The sequence below is a fragment of the Trichoplusia ni genome, chromosome 7, assembly GCF_003590095.1.
Source record: "Trichoplusia ni isolate ovarian cell line Hi5 chromosome 7, tn1, whole genome shotgun sequence".
In the NCBI taxonomy this organism is placed as follows: domain Eukaryota; kingdom Metazoa; phylum Arthropoda; class Insecta; order Lepidoptera; family Noctuidae; genus Trichoplusia; species Trichoplusia ni.
The window spans coordinates 13,680,130-13,694,562 of record NC_039484.1 but is presented as its reverse complement, the minus strand read 5'-3'; the positions used below and the strand labels follow the sequence as shown (position 1 = coordinate 13,694,562).

The window sequence follows — 14,433 nt, the reverse complement described above, 5'->3', positions numbered from 1 at the left end:
TGCATGCGCGTACTAATAATTTTGCTTACATGTTGCAATAATAGATAAACGCAGCACTGTCCAGCATATATTAGGTTGAATAATGTTTTGATAATACAAACATAATTCAGTAGCAGTATTATAAGAACATCTTCTAGATATTTTGCTTTTTACAACATTGCGAAACCGGTATGTACAATATATTATTAGCTTACTACCTTCATGTCATTGTTCATGCAAGAACTTTATAATCACTGACCTATAAAAACGAAACGAGTAATTTACATGCAACGGCTTCAATTAACATATTATATCACTAACAGTGTTTTGCTGTTTTGTAAACAAAGATTGAGAAAAGCGGCAGCAAAATTTATATCTGACATTAACACTCTTGAGCCGCGTCGATACGCTCAACCTCTAGATAAAACTTCGCTAGAAAGCGTTAATATCCACGGTCAAGGCAACGCTTGAGCTTCCATCAAGATACGTTAACGTCGACGGAGCCAAGAATCGTGACAAAACCTCGCTGCACTTCTCATACTACATAGATAGAAAAGTAAAATATTCATATTAGAATTTAGATTTTTATTATGGCTGAATCGAAATAAAAACAGACGCAACTCAGATAAACTTTTACGTAGATTGAGCAACATATTGTACACCATGCTAATTAGATACATAATCGGGGTGAATACGTACAGATGCCTCCAAATGAATGAAGTCGTATTAGCGTCCTATTAAGTACTTGCGTACATAAGTCGTTGTATAAGAATAGCATCTTTTGCAACCTGGGCATGTGTTAAGGAAAGGTTGCAACTGTGCATCAGTAATTGGAAAGATGCTTAATGTGAACAGACAGCATGCCGGTCACGTCGGCGGCCGTGTGGCGACGTTTCACAATTTCATGAATGCCTAGCTGGCGACTGATATCTCAACATTAAGTCAACATTAGAACCAATTCTCAAACAACCATTACAGTTCAGTTTATACCAGTAATAGGAGCCGACACAAGGGTACAAAAATAATAAAGGCAATATAAAGTCCGGCAACGACGACTTGCTTACGCTGCTAGACTAATAAATTATATAAAAAAATAAGTGTTCGTGTTACTTTACACAAGACCTTGGATTGTTAGACGAAGTTAAAGAAAGCCGCAGAACAAGGCAGCCTACTCTGCGGATATGAAACCACGAGCTCGTGTATAATGTGATTGAGTTTGTTATGAGTGTTTTAATAATGTCGCTACAGTGGCAATAGCGCGAGAAATAAAACAGTAAAAGTCTATAAAAGCATAGCCCATAAACTAAACCATTTCTCTAATAAGGTTCTAATTTCCGTGCAAATAATTGCACTGTTTCAATAACGGTGTGAGGCGGCAAGGTTCACTTAGCTCGGATTTAGAGCATTGAGGTCTTTTGCGACAGAGTTGCCTAAATTATATAAGCATTCAGGTCGCGCTCCACGACAGGGGCACACACTTATTGTTATTCAGTTCGTCCTTTGACTCTCGAGGAGTACAATCAGGTTGGCATCCTCTGCGCGTAATTCCGTAATTACACTAAAGACAATTAATTATTACTAAGTTATTAAGGCTTGAGTGCCAATGAATGACAATGTATGGCAGACATAAATTTAGTTATTTCGTATGCTATTCGGAAGCCTTATAAAGTTAAAATATAAAGCTGAAGCTGTGTGTTCCGTTGTTCTAGACGGAAACCAGATGGAATAAAAATTAAGCGCTCCCGGAAGCATAAGGAAGGATGCTATGTTCAAATATCACTTAGTCTTTTCCCGCCCGACATCAACCATGACCATTATTAAGGTTACATATTTTAATTTTAAATCTTACTTCCTTCCCTTTCACGCCTCAGAAACATAAGATAAATTAATTATACTATGTTACCTTACTTTACTACCTTAGTAGGACAACGGTTGCCTCGCAACAGACCATCAAATTCAGCTATTCAACAATAAAATTAACAATTGTATGTGCTTTGTAGCCAAAAAGAAGACCCGTATCATAAAACAGCATTTCCTTTTTATTCCGTAACTTCCCCTTTCTATAATGCCAGGCCGTCGGTACTGCACCGTTTAAAATAGCGTCAGGAAATACGATTCTCTTCTCTCCGCTAAGCAATTTATTTCGGACATTAAAATGTTCATTCATTTCGTTGCGAAGCTATAATGAGCAATTACAAAATGTATGAGACATGGAAAATCTGACTCATTTACTCGAAGACAGACTATGCATAAAAACTTTAGTTAACTTGGTGCCGAAGAGTTCGCATAAACGTGAGTCAGTCTTAATTGGTGGCCAACTTCACATGCTCCGTGTTCATTTTATATCTACTTTATGGAACTGAAAACTAACTCAAGCGAGTTCATTTTTTAAAATGATTTTTAATTTAAGATAATAATTAAAAAAATTAAGAGATTAAACACTGAATGTAATTAATACTAAAATTATATTCGTCTCGAAGACTACGTTACGGTACAAAAGCTACATTATGTATGCAATCAAGGCAGGCAGTTACGTATTTATTTAGGAAAATCTGTACATTCAGCGTTGGTAGTCAAATCTTTTGATCTGCATAAAACCCTGCATTCGGAGCAGCTCACGGTCGCTTCTGCGTTTAATCCTACCAAAGGCCTTTAATCGAGCCACCCGTAGGGAATATTGATGCAGTAATCGCTGCACATTTGAAAAGTAAACTATTCGCTAAAAACTGCGTATTAGGGGACATTTCACATTCACTAAGTATCACGCAAATGCTGCTCAAATAAAGTCAGTTGTAACGATGACCCTTACTCTTTGAATGAAAACTGTGTGGGTGGCAGCTAGCTTAGAAAGAACAGAAAAAATAAAAGTAAGTATAAAAAACGATCACCGTGTATCAAAATTTTACTAATTAAAAAAGGAAGTTTTATGAAAATAGGCAATTTTATGCAAATTTTCCTCTTTGAGAATGACCGAAATTTTTGAAACAAAATAATGTTTTCGTAAAAAAACTAGAGCGCTACCACAAATAATTGTTAGTTCGAACGTGTTAATTGGATCCAATTCTCACCAATACATTAAAGCATTAGTCAATATAGTTTTCATGTTTATTTTTCCTGTCCGCTGGTCAGTTCTCCTTTAATTTAAATGCTAATGTTGTATGGTTTTAAACACAAATCAAAACTCAACGCGGCACGTAATGTTAATATTAATCAGGGAAAACCTCTACAAAAAAAAGGTTTATATTCTGAACATAATTTAAAAAAGCAACGAATATTAAATCTAACTAATAAATACATACCGAATTCCAGCAACCAGCAGAAATATGCACCCACTAATTACGATTTAAACTCGCGGTTAGCACAAAAGACTACTAGTGCGCGGCGACACTTAGCGGATCTCTAGTCTCTTTGATGTAGAGTAGCGAAAAGTGTTCGAAACAAACGCGCTCGACAGTGAAGAAGATGCGGATCCGAATGCGAATGCGTCTAGCTGCACTGGACACTTGTAGCGCGCGGGGTAAGGGCGGGTCGAATAGCTAGGCCCAGGGGTTGCGCGCGCACTGAAATCGCAACTACCCGCGCCCGCGCCCGCCTACCTGCATAGTCCCGCCTCCGAGGTTCCTCGAATTTCTATTTATACACACACACACGTATGCACTTTGATGCAAAATAAATTTACATCCCCTAACTGGTAGTAATGAATCTATTGATTTGCTTCAGCTTCTGATGCGTGCTTCATGAAATCAGGACAGTCAGCAGTCCTTGGCAAGTTATTGAAGAACCCTTTCATATACTACCTATGCGAAATGTAAAGAGAAATAATAATAAAAATCTTATTTAACGATAATTTAATTAGTGCAGTACATAGAGATCAGATGAGAGATATTTTTGGGCAAGTCATGTAACCGGCAGAACATAAGAACGATGTTTTCGTTGAGAAGACCAAAAAAAGCAACGCTTTTTCGTTCTTATTACAATAAAATGTTATTATGTGCATTATTTGGGAGCTAGGTGACGAACATACTGCTTTGAGTTTGAAATGTTGTGAGAATCGAAACCGGCGATAGCTGTAGGCAAACAAAAGAACTCCAATCACTGTTATAAAGCTGCGCTGCCGCCGGCGAGCTTCGTTCCCTATCTAAGGCTTTCTACACAACTGGTGCACACATCCGACGTCCGTTGGAACGCAGCTCGAGATATTTTATAGAACATCGATGACGACAACGTTTGTACACACAATGAACGTCAAGCGTTGTTCCCAATTTTATTAGAACAGTTGCTTAGTGACCCTATTTGTATCAGTTCTTTTTTAAAGTTTAACGTTTCGTTCTGTTATTGGAATCTTAGAGACATGATTAAAAATTGGAACGCAAATCCAATGGTTGCAAGTATATGGCAATTGATAGGTTTCGAAATTTTATTTATTGCAAGGCATGGAGATTTTAACGAATTATTTTAACGGCAACGTTATATTTTACATAAAGGGAAGCCCTGTTTACAAAGGAACTTGTTTTCATATCGAATAAAATCCGATACTCACAGCTTACAAAGCAAACGAACAAAAATTTGCTCTTTTTCATTTACCGATTGTAGCAATATATGAATTTGGGATGAAAAATTCCTTTGCTGAATATTTTGTTTGTTTTCATATTCGAACCCGTGGGCGTACCTATGAAATAGGAACAGATTTTTTGCATATATACATTCAGTTCCGCACAGTTTGAGTTGCAAGTAATGCAAAAAATGGAATCAGAAATCTCTTTGTAAAGGTTGATTGGTTTTACGCTGACATTTTATTTCAGATTTTTGATGTGATACATGAGCAACAGCTAAAACTTCATAGATTTTCTATCTTCGAATGATATCAAAACAGTTATCAAATAAGATGTCTGCTAGTGATCAGGCTGTGACGCAAATAGTTTCCATCAAACGACTGTGCGGCAAGTAAAACGGCAGGCAATGCCGAGATCCGGAAATAAACAGAAGAGAAACAATTTACGTTATCAAGTTGTAGATATCGAACTTAGAGTTTATACTATAAACTGCTTTGAGAGATGATGAAAATATCTAGAGCTTCCGATCTCAATCTAATCTTTTAGTATCGCAGAAAAGACGAGGTAAAGCTTTTTAGTAAAATTGATGTTTGTAAAAGATTCTCAAACGGGTTAGCTACTTATATAAATACATACAAAGTAAATGCGACAAGGTTCTCGATGGTTAAATTCGATAATGAAATAGTACCGAAGTAGATTCAGATGGATATACCTGTCAAACCTTCAAAGAAAACTTCGGTATCAAGCTATTAACATTGGGAATAATTTAAATGGTTGATGGGTCGGAGTAAAAACGGAACGTTTAAGTTAAGAGCTAGAGATCTTCCGTAATATTGATAAGCACTCAACACAATTCAAAATTCATAACTTGATTGAAATGTCAAAGTTCCTAAATCAGGTAATTCTGAACTAAAACAGTTTTAATCCAAGAGAGAAATGTTGAAATAAATGTTCGTAGCTTTCACTAAAACAGACGGTACATATAATGATACACTAATTTGCTTTCCGGCCTTTTAACGTAACCATGTGAATGATAAAATTCAGCTTTTCTATTGTTGATAATACTATTTATTATTGTTAGAGTTATTCATAGAACGTTCAACTTGAACTTCCGCTACAATATACATAATATTGTTAACGTTCTTCACATTATCAAGACAGAAAATGCGTGGCTTTCGTTATTATTTCAGGTGGGCAAGCAGTCTGAGTCTATTCCAATGTTATGCCGACCAAAATAAACTGTTAAGTGCTAGACGCTATTGAATTATGTAAGTCAACATCATAAAAACCTATCGCTTATTGCAGATTTTTATAGGTTGATTCGAGTGTAACGTTGGTCATTGACATATTTGTTTGCCTGAATGTAAATCTACAAATGCGTTTTATAATGTTAGTCATTAAATATGTAAAGCCAAAAATGCTAGACCAGTTCTTAATGCAAAACTAAATACCGGAAATATTCAATTGGGGACAAACATCGGAAAATTATTCACAGTGCACAAAGCAATGGCTAGATGCCTAGAGGCATGATGTCTGAACAATTGGGTTGTCAATCAATAAATTGACAGACTGTTGCGAGCGCAGTGTTGTTAGGGAGGCGTACAAATACAATTATGAGTCTTTATGGATACCTATGTTTAATAGTTCAGTTCGTTTGTAGGCTAGACAGTTTAAAAATACATAGTACTGATGACTATTTGTAGAATGCAGCAATTAACACTTGATTAGTGCGCTATCGATTTCCAAGTTCGAAAGCTGCCGACCGTCTAGGAACATTATGAAATAGAAATAAATACTGAATAGTAAAAAAATCAGGATTTAGGATTAAAGTACTTAAACGGACAAAGGAACGAGCACGATGTCGACGTGATTCAATAATTATTTTATCCTATAACGGCTCCTGACTCCATAATGGAACAAGCTGGACGAAACTATTGTATTCCAGACTGATCTGATTTGCATATGAATGCGCAACTTCACCATAATCGATTTAGGAAACTGGACTAAAATTGACCTGTAAATGTTAACTAGTCTAAAAGTGAGCTGTAGTTACAAGTAAACTATAAACTACATAACATGACAACAAGTTTACATCATTTAAATTACTTTCGCAAATCGCAACACTTATTTATTATTTTCGGTTTGTATCAAACTGATAAAAGTTTGATATATTCGATATTATATATGTGTAGAATAAGTAGTAAATTATAAAAAATAACGTTATCATGTCTCACGATGTATCAGCCACTTTAAAATTGTTCAAGCAAGCTGAAGACCAAGAACTTATTACTTAAGTCAAGGTACACGAAAATATTTGACATTCCACTCAGCCTTTACGAAGGCGGAGGAAGTCTATGAGAATTTCCCTTGGGCCAAAAATTAAGGTAATGGTTTGACGTGAGTCTGCCTACCTCTCACTGCACAGGACTTCAGAATTTCATTGATGAATAAAGAGTTATAAGACTGTTTTTGAATGTACGACGGATTATATAAGCCCAAATAATTCTTATAGCTGTGCATATCTTTTACTAGAGATTTTTACGTTACATTTTTACGAGAGCAATAAGATTTTTATCTTTCATGATACTGAAAATGAGAGGTCATTGGACCTTTAACGTGCTTGGCATGAGACATGTTTAAAATTAAGGTTCCCGAACAAAATATTCATTTAGTAGGTCTTGCTTACGAGTGATTTATACCTTAATGTAGTCCGTTTGTCGTGAACCGCCATTAACCCAAATAGGTTCCAAAAGCAACTGCAATCCGTTGATAATATATTTTGCTAGAACAACAGCAGGCAACAGTGAGCACGTTGATTAAATAAGAATTTAAATTTTTACTGCAATTGACCAAGTCTTTGTAATTGCAAATTACCTAATTGTAATACCAAAAAGATTCAAATGTCTAGCTGTGACCTAAACCCGTCAATCAAGTGAATAAATTTGATCTAAGTACTTTGTAAGTATCTAATGTCACGTTGCAAAAACTCATTGCATTTTAATAAAAGTAAAATTCATTTTCAATTGAGCACATTGATTGTTAAAATTCAACGTAATGAATAAAATACACGAATATTTGTAAATGCAAACAAAGGCCAAGCAAGCTGACCGACCACGACTCAAGTGACAGAATTCCGAAATACTTAAATGCTGGCAAACACGTACGGAAGCCGCCGAATATACTTAAGTTTACGTTTGTGTCATACATAGCAAAGCTAAACGTGAATGATTATTATTTGTATTTGTAGTGTGTAGACAATGCTCATTGTATTTTTGTTAACTTAATTGATTTTTAAGTCTATAGAATCGCCATACACTTCCATTAAGTGTTCATAAATAATTGCATACATTTATACTACAGTGTACATGAACGTAATACGGATTAAAAACTATCATATGTAAATCCGCAATGTACAATTATTCAGTATTATTCATCGTCAGAATATCTATTAATTCTGTAATGGAAGCGGTGTGCAGCCCCGTAATAATTACAGTGATTAGTGGAGAGTTACGTATCGTCACTGTTAGCGGCAGGTACACCTGTAGGTACGTACCCACGCATGTACGATACGTAGGGTCAGGTTTACATCCCATAATTACATGAGTGAGTCATAGTCATTGGAATGAAGGTTTGTCGTTACAAAGCTGTGCTTAAGCTCACCCTCCTTCACACTACGGATTTTAACGATTTTAGTGACCATAATTTATTTTAAACTTAACGTTATAATAGTTAAAACCATTTCTGGAAAAGAATTACTACTTCAGCGACTGCGAAGACGACTTAAGTAGAAAACCATTCTTGAGAAAAGCCAAACACAAAAGGAGAAATAAAAAGTTCTGATGTTGTTCAGGTTTCAAATGAAATTACTTAGGTTTTTATTTCGCTTCCTGTATTTTGCTTTCGTAATGGAAGTTTTTAAAATAGAAAGTGGTCTAGCATAATAATGAAATCATAGCAGCAGCCGTAACCTGTCATCTTAAGACTTCACCTTGTCTATCTAACTTTCAGAATTTCAACGTGGAAGTATTTGAATTTCACAAAGTTTCATAGAGTGGTTCTTTGTAAAGCATATTTCCGCAACGTAATTTTAGACGTAGGAAGAAGGTATCTTACTTATTTCCTGGACTTTAATTTTCAGTCATGGTCAAGCAGAAAAAGAATTACTTAAAAACGTACTTAGTCGATTTATCAAAAACTTTCGCTTTTTTGTGATAAGCACCTTTGTCTTCGTTGCTTCTATTCTCAGTCATTGGCTAATCAAATCCGATGAAAATGAGAACGTCAATTTGAATAAAATAACTAACTACGAATAAACTATTTTTTTCAGGAGAAATCAATTAATTACCTTTAAAATTTTCTCCTTTGTATTATGAACTCATAATGCGAACAAAGTAATTTAAATACGAGGGCGTTGTAATATTAAGACAGATTATATCTAATCAAAATTGAAGCGTGGGGAAATTTTGAGTTTTACCTTTAGAATTTTTTGTAACAGTAAGTATGACGAAGTACGTACATATGAGATGACGAGGCTTAAATATTATAGTTTTTAAAGTGGATAGTGTCTGTCGATATTTCGATTAAACTTATACAATAAAATCTGTTAATCCGCTTAGTAATGCAATTTGCGGACGCAGTCGTTGTGAAAATTTACATGTGATCGCCGCCGCACTCACGTTCGGTAGCGTCGGGCGCGGGTTCCGCAGTTGATGCTACCTCTCACCATTGGTACTGAACAAAGTCAATTAAAACTGAGTGCCATCCCGCATGTTACAATCAACTTCGAAAAGTGTTTACAGTAGTTTCACACGTTTTTGTTTGCTAACAAACTATTACCTAATATACGATTGACTCGAAAAATGGCTTGTTGGTGTTGATGGTTTATGTTAAAATCAATTTTATTCAAAATTGTTTTTTTTTTTTATAATATTTAAAGTAAATTGGTAGTATCGGAAAATGAAGATGGTTATAGTTAGTGTATGTTTATGACCATCAAAAGCCATTTCCATTGTATAAACCTGGTTTGTGGTTTGATTGCCATGTCCAATTCTAACTCCAAGTTATCCAAACTAATTTACAGCACGTAAAACAATATCGAACCGAGGTCGATAGTTAACGTGACTCTAATTAATATTTGAGGTAATCACTGTCAAATCCTTGTCCAGTCCGTGATATATTAGTTTTCAAACGCATTCGCCACAAATTCCTATTAGTACTGTTATTACCGACAGTAATAATTTGAATCCGTTTTGGTGACAGCAAGCTATGTTTATATGTTCTTATTTATAGCGCTTTACTGGAGCTATAACGGTTAAGACTTAATTAGACATCTATACAAGACGTTCAAATTTATATAATTTTGCCGTCTAAGTTGTGATGGTTCGCGGTAACTCGCTCGTCAGGAAGTTTCTTTCAATTTTGTGAAACATCGCGGTTTAGTTAGAAAATGATCGTAAGTTTTTAAGTGTGTCAGAACTGCACTTTTAAAACGAATGTAGGAAAGTTTTTAACTGAACGCTTTGGAAGTTGTGAGCAGCAACACGAACGTGTATTTTGGTAGGTGAATTTTAACAGATTTATCGATAATGCTGGTATTTTATATTTAAATTTTAAATGATCACGAAATCAAAGCTGACTTTCAATTATACGTTTTTGGAAAGCGTGTCGGGTTAAAATTCGCTTCATTATTTTGCATTCCGCAGAGCATTAAAGTATAAATTATTTATATTTGTATACCTGTCACAAAATGTCACGTACCGCCATGCCATTGTATGAAACGCTAACGAGAGAGAGAAACCCTTTGTTTTTGAATGTCCTATATAGTATGTAGGTACCGAGTACATAAATAAGTTGTTTTAATGATAATGGTAGGTCACTCAAATAAACATTTTTTAAACACGTACCATTATAACTACTGGATATAATAATAGCCTCCGAATTTTATGAAAGACTAAAGAGTGTCTAAAGTAGCGGATATAATCTGCTACATCTATAGCTACAACCTGTAAGTGCATGTCGGGTACTTTTAAAACGCTTACACAATATATCCACTACAAAGCGCTGCGAATCGAGTGCCAGCTAACCAACACTTCTTTTTGTTTGAGAAAAGAAAATACTCAATCTATAGTTACCCTAGAACCCCATTTTCTTCTTCAGCCAGTACTACGTAAATTCTAAATGGAGTGAAACGACAAAATAAAGAATAGGTTACTCGAATGAAATATGACGGTCATAAACCTCCTCTCCGGAGACAATGCGAATCGTCAAGACTTATTGAAAATTATATTTAAAAAAATTGTACTTTGCTTACATTAAGAACGCTTTTACGTTACGACTCTAGAGGGCAATATCAGTTGAATATTTTCTCAAGCCTTGAAAATGTTGGGTTAAAAAGACAGTATATTTTACAGCCGACTAGAGGCACATTTCTTTAGAGTTAATAAATACTTTTGGGCAACATTGGGCTACAAATTGACAGTGAGACAAATTACGTTTGCCTAATAACCAATGTCTACTTTAAAAACAATATAGCTGTACATTAACAGCAAACAATAGGTATACAAATATCCCCTTCGACAAGCTAGACAGAAGGACAATAGACGGAGATAGTATTGGTGACGTATGTAATTAAATCTGATTTCAAAGGCCTCTGTTAGTACTTTGACACTGCATCTGGTGTGTTTCCCTTTGTGGTGACCACCCCTTAGGCTCAAAGCGAGGATTAGTGTTGCACAATATTACTCTGCTTTTAATCAATGCACATAGAGGGGTCGAATTTCATGCACGTTCCAACTAATTGGGTGGTCGTGCATTGTATCAGGATATTTAAACACTCAGACAATAGGATTTGCTGTTACAATACATCGGTATTATTTACGTTTGATATTGTATTTCAAAAGAATAGTAAAAACATGGAAAGTATGCAATGAATTGAATAAAAAATGATATATATATTTGCTAAACAAAGATTTACATAACCCTTCGTATACTAATGCAAGTCATTCATGTACGAAATGTTACACGAATCTTTGATAGCCAACATTTTTAGCATCCAAGAACTGCCGTCACAAATCTCAAAGAGACGCGTAAAGGTACACATAGGCACGCGTCGCTTGGCGTTAAGTAGATCGAAGTAATGCGTAGGCTCGTTTGAACTGGCTGAAAAATCCAACAAATATATCTTGACGTTTTAAGTTTTTATTGCAATATGATTTCAGTCATGTTTCTTTAGTTATTGTTACGATTTTACTACTCATATTTTATCGGCCACGACGCTTTTATAACCAAGACATTAAAGCGGCTATTGTGATGTTATTTTAATGGTAAACAATTGTTATTTTTTGGAGTGTTTATCCTGTAACGGAATATGTGTGGCTATAGGTAATATTATAAATGTCAAAGTTCGTGGGAATGGATACAGGAATTTATAACCCTTTCACGCACTAATTAACCAAATTAGCCATTTAGTTAATTATCTTTATTGTGTACTTCAATATTAAATTTTATATTTTTATAAGTAAGAAGAAGAGAAAGTTGCGGGTAAAGTCTCGGAAGGCTGTTAGTCTGAGCATTTAATTAAATCGGGGAAGAGTTAAGAAATTATAATCTGTTGTTGAATGCTGTTGTACTCATAACTTCATTAAAACAGTTACTACGAACTATGAAACTAACATGCTCCTATACTCTCGACTAAGATAAAGCAAGCACACCAGTTACCTAATTCTCAAGGAAAACCAAACTTTTAGGCGATCTAAAGTTTATCGCTACCTTTGCTCGAGTAGCAAATACAATGGCTTAAGGTAAATTCAAAGTTGAGTAACGTTTTCGGTTATCAGTATTCGATTTACGGACAGCAGTAACTCTTAAAATATTGTTAAATAAGTCGGAGAATGATATGAGAATCGGTTTCTAAAACCTACTTAAAACCTTATTGGTGATAATTAACTTGCAACCTTGTTACTGTTACGTCTACAGTTCATGTTCGTGTCGATACTGACATATTGGTAAAGGTCAAGCGGGATGTATAATTAAGAAGAGAGTCAGTTTGATTATTCAAGATGTCAAGAACGGAATGATTGAGACGTGACCAGCAATAGGGATAAGTATGGCATGAGCACGAGAATTTCTAGATTGTATGAACCATCTGAATAATGTGAACACAGCGAACGGCAGCAACAACTTGGTGCTGCAGTTTGTTGCGACGCTTGTTATCTCCAGGCTAAGCGTTTAGCAAGGGGTGTCGGGCGAACGTTGTTGGGAAATGTCTAAAGGGATTCCGCCAGGAATAGACGGTAATAAAATTTAACACCATGTAACATGCAGCGTTTCCTACTGTTAAGTAAAGTTTGTCATTGAGACATATGTATATTGCAGGTTTGACGATTGAAACGTCATGAGACAAAGTACGTGATCTACAAAAGTGTTTTTTCTGAACCTGCCAATTAAAAAAAAGAAAATTAATAGCCAAATTAACTGAAAATTATTTGGAAAGAGCTAATCATTTTATTTCAGCACCTGCTTATCGATAAAATATCAGTCGTTGTACAAGTTGTACGATCAATAAGATTCCATTATTATAAAAATACAAAATGTTTTATGAACCTCAGAATAACGATCAAACTTAAAAAATAATGAATAACGATCGAATTCCCACCCCGCTCCGACCATAAATACAATAACCAGGCATAACATGCTTAATAATTAACTTTCACGCTGCTCTAGTCCAACGGCATTTTAAAAGAAATTGTTTCCAAAGCCTTTACTGTTTTATTCCCAGTTAATTACTGTTGGCTACGCTGCGGACGTGTCACGTCCCGCATTTATTGTTATAAATTTATTGCTGTGCATATCCTGGGCATTTTCTTTTGTATCGGAATAAAACAGCTATGCATTAGAGAAAGTGTTTATTGGGAAAATTGTATTCTAGCGATTGCAACGATTTATTCTCTGGAATTCGAAAACAAAGAAAGCAACATATCATTTAGCTCTTAAACAGATCATTCATCAACTTTAATTTACCAGAACATTCTATTTTAATTGATTGAGCACTTTTCGATTTGATACAAGCCCAGGGAATTGAGTGTGCTCAATCATTCGCATTTTTCCTCGACTATGGCAAAGCGAAAACAACGAGTTATTGAATAATAGCTAGTTATGCTGTAGCTGTCCTGTGTAGCTATTGTTTGTGTTTTTTTTTTCAAAATCAGTCGTATCAGGCCTTCGTGCTCAGGTCGTTCAACGAAACACTAATATTCTATATCAACCTTCTACATGGTCTCGGAAGAGATAACTTCAGTACCGGTGGGTTTTTCATAATTGAGAAAGTATTTTAGCACCTACTCCATGATAATCATACGTACTTCAAATTTTTACACGGTCAAGGCAATATATGGAAGAAAATACTATCGAAGTAATACAGTCACATACTCAGAATCGACCAAGGTTGAAAAACCTTTACCACCTCTAAGAACGTTTGACGTAATTGTAGTCCGGAATACAAGGAATACGGCTAGACATACTTTTTAAAGCAAGGAGGGTGTCTACTGTGTGTCGGAATGATAACAGATGGTCACCCATCCACGGGTTTCGACGCGGCAAGTCAATGAATAAATGATAAAGCTGACGACTGATACATTATTTTTAATAGTTTAATAAGCGGTCTTGTGATTTGCAGAGCATGTGGTTTTCACGCAATTATCCGTGTTTACTAGTTAGACGCGAACGATACGGACTTGTGCTATTTGTACGGCCTTTGTTGGTTATTTTACTAATATTGAGCGATGAAATGTTGTTGGTGAATTCTAAACACGATATTTCGTTCGAGACTAGTTCACGAATTTAATTATGTGATTCTGCGTTTATTTATTAGATTATACGGGTAAATAAGATATCAAAGGACTAC

General features: G+C 35.3%; 2 protein-coding genes across 5 annotated transcripts in view; both read right to left on the bottom strand.

Moving 5' to 3' along the window:
* Positions 1–14,433, bottom strand: part of LOC113496011 (neurocalcin homolog) — a 78,797-nt gene that overhangs the window by 22,331 nt on the left and 42,033 nt on the right. The window lies entirely within an intron of this gene.
* Positions 1–14,433, bottom strand: part of LOC113496013 (neuronal calcium sensor 2) — a 65,098-nt gene that overhangs the window by 8,798 nt on the left and 41,867 nt on the right. The window contains exon 1 of one of the 4 annotated variants that reach the window (XM_026875066.1): positions 3,279–14,426. The exons of the other annotated variants lie outside the window; for them this stretch is intronic. The gene's annotated coding sequence lies outside the window, so the exon portion shown is untranslated. Of the gene's footprint in view, positions 1–3,278; positions 14,427–14,433 lie in introns of those variants that run through there. 4 annotated transcript variants of the gene reach the window in all.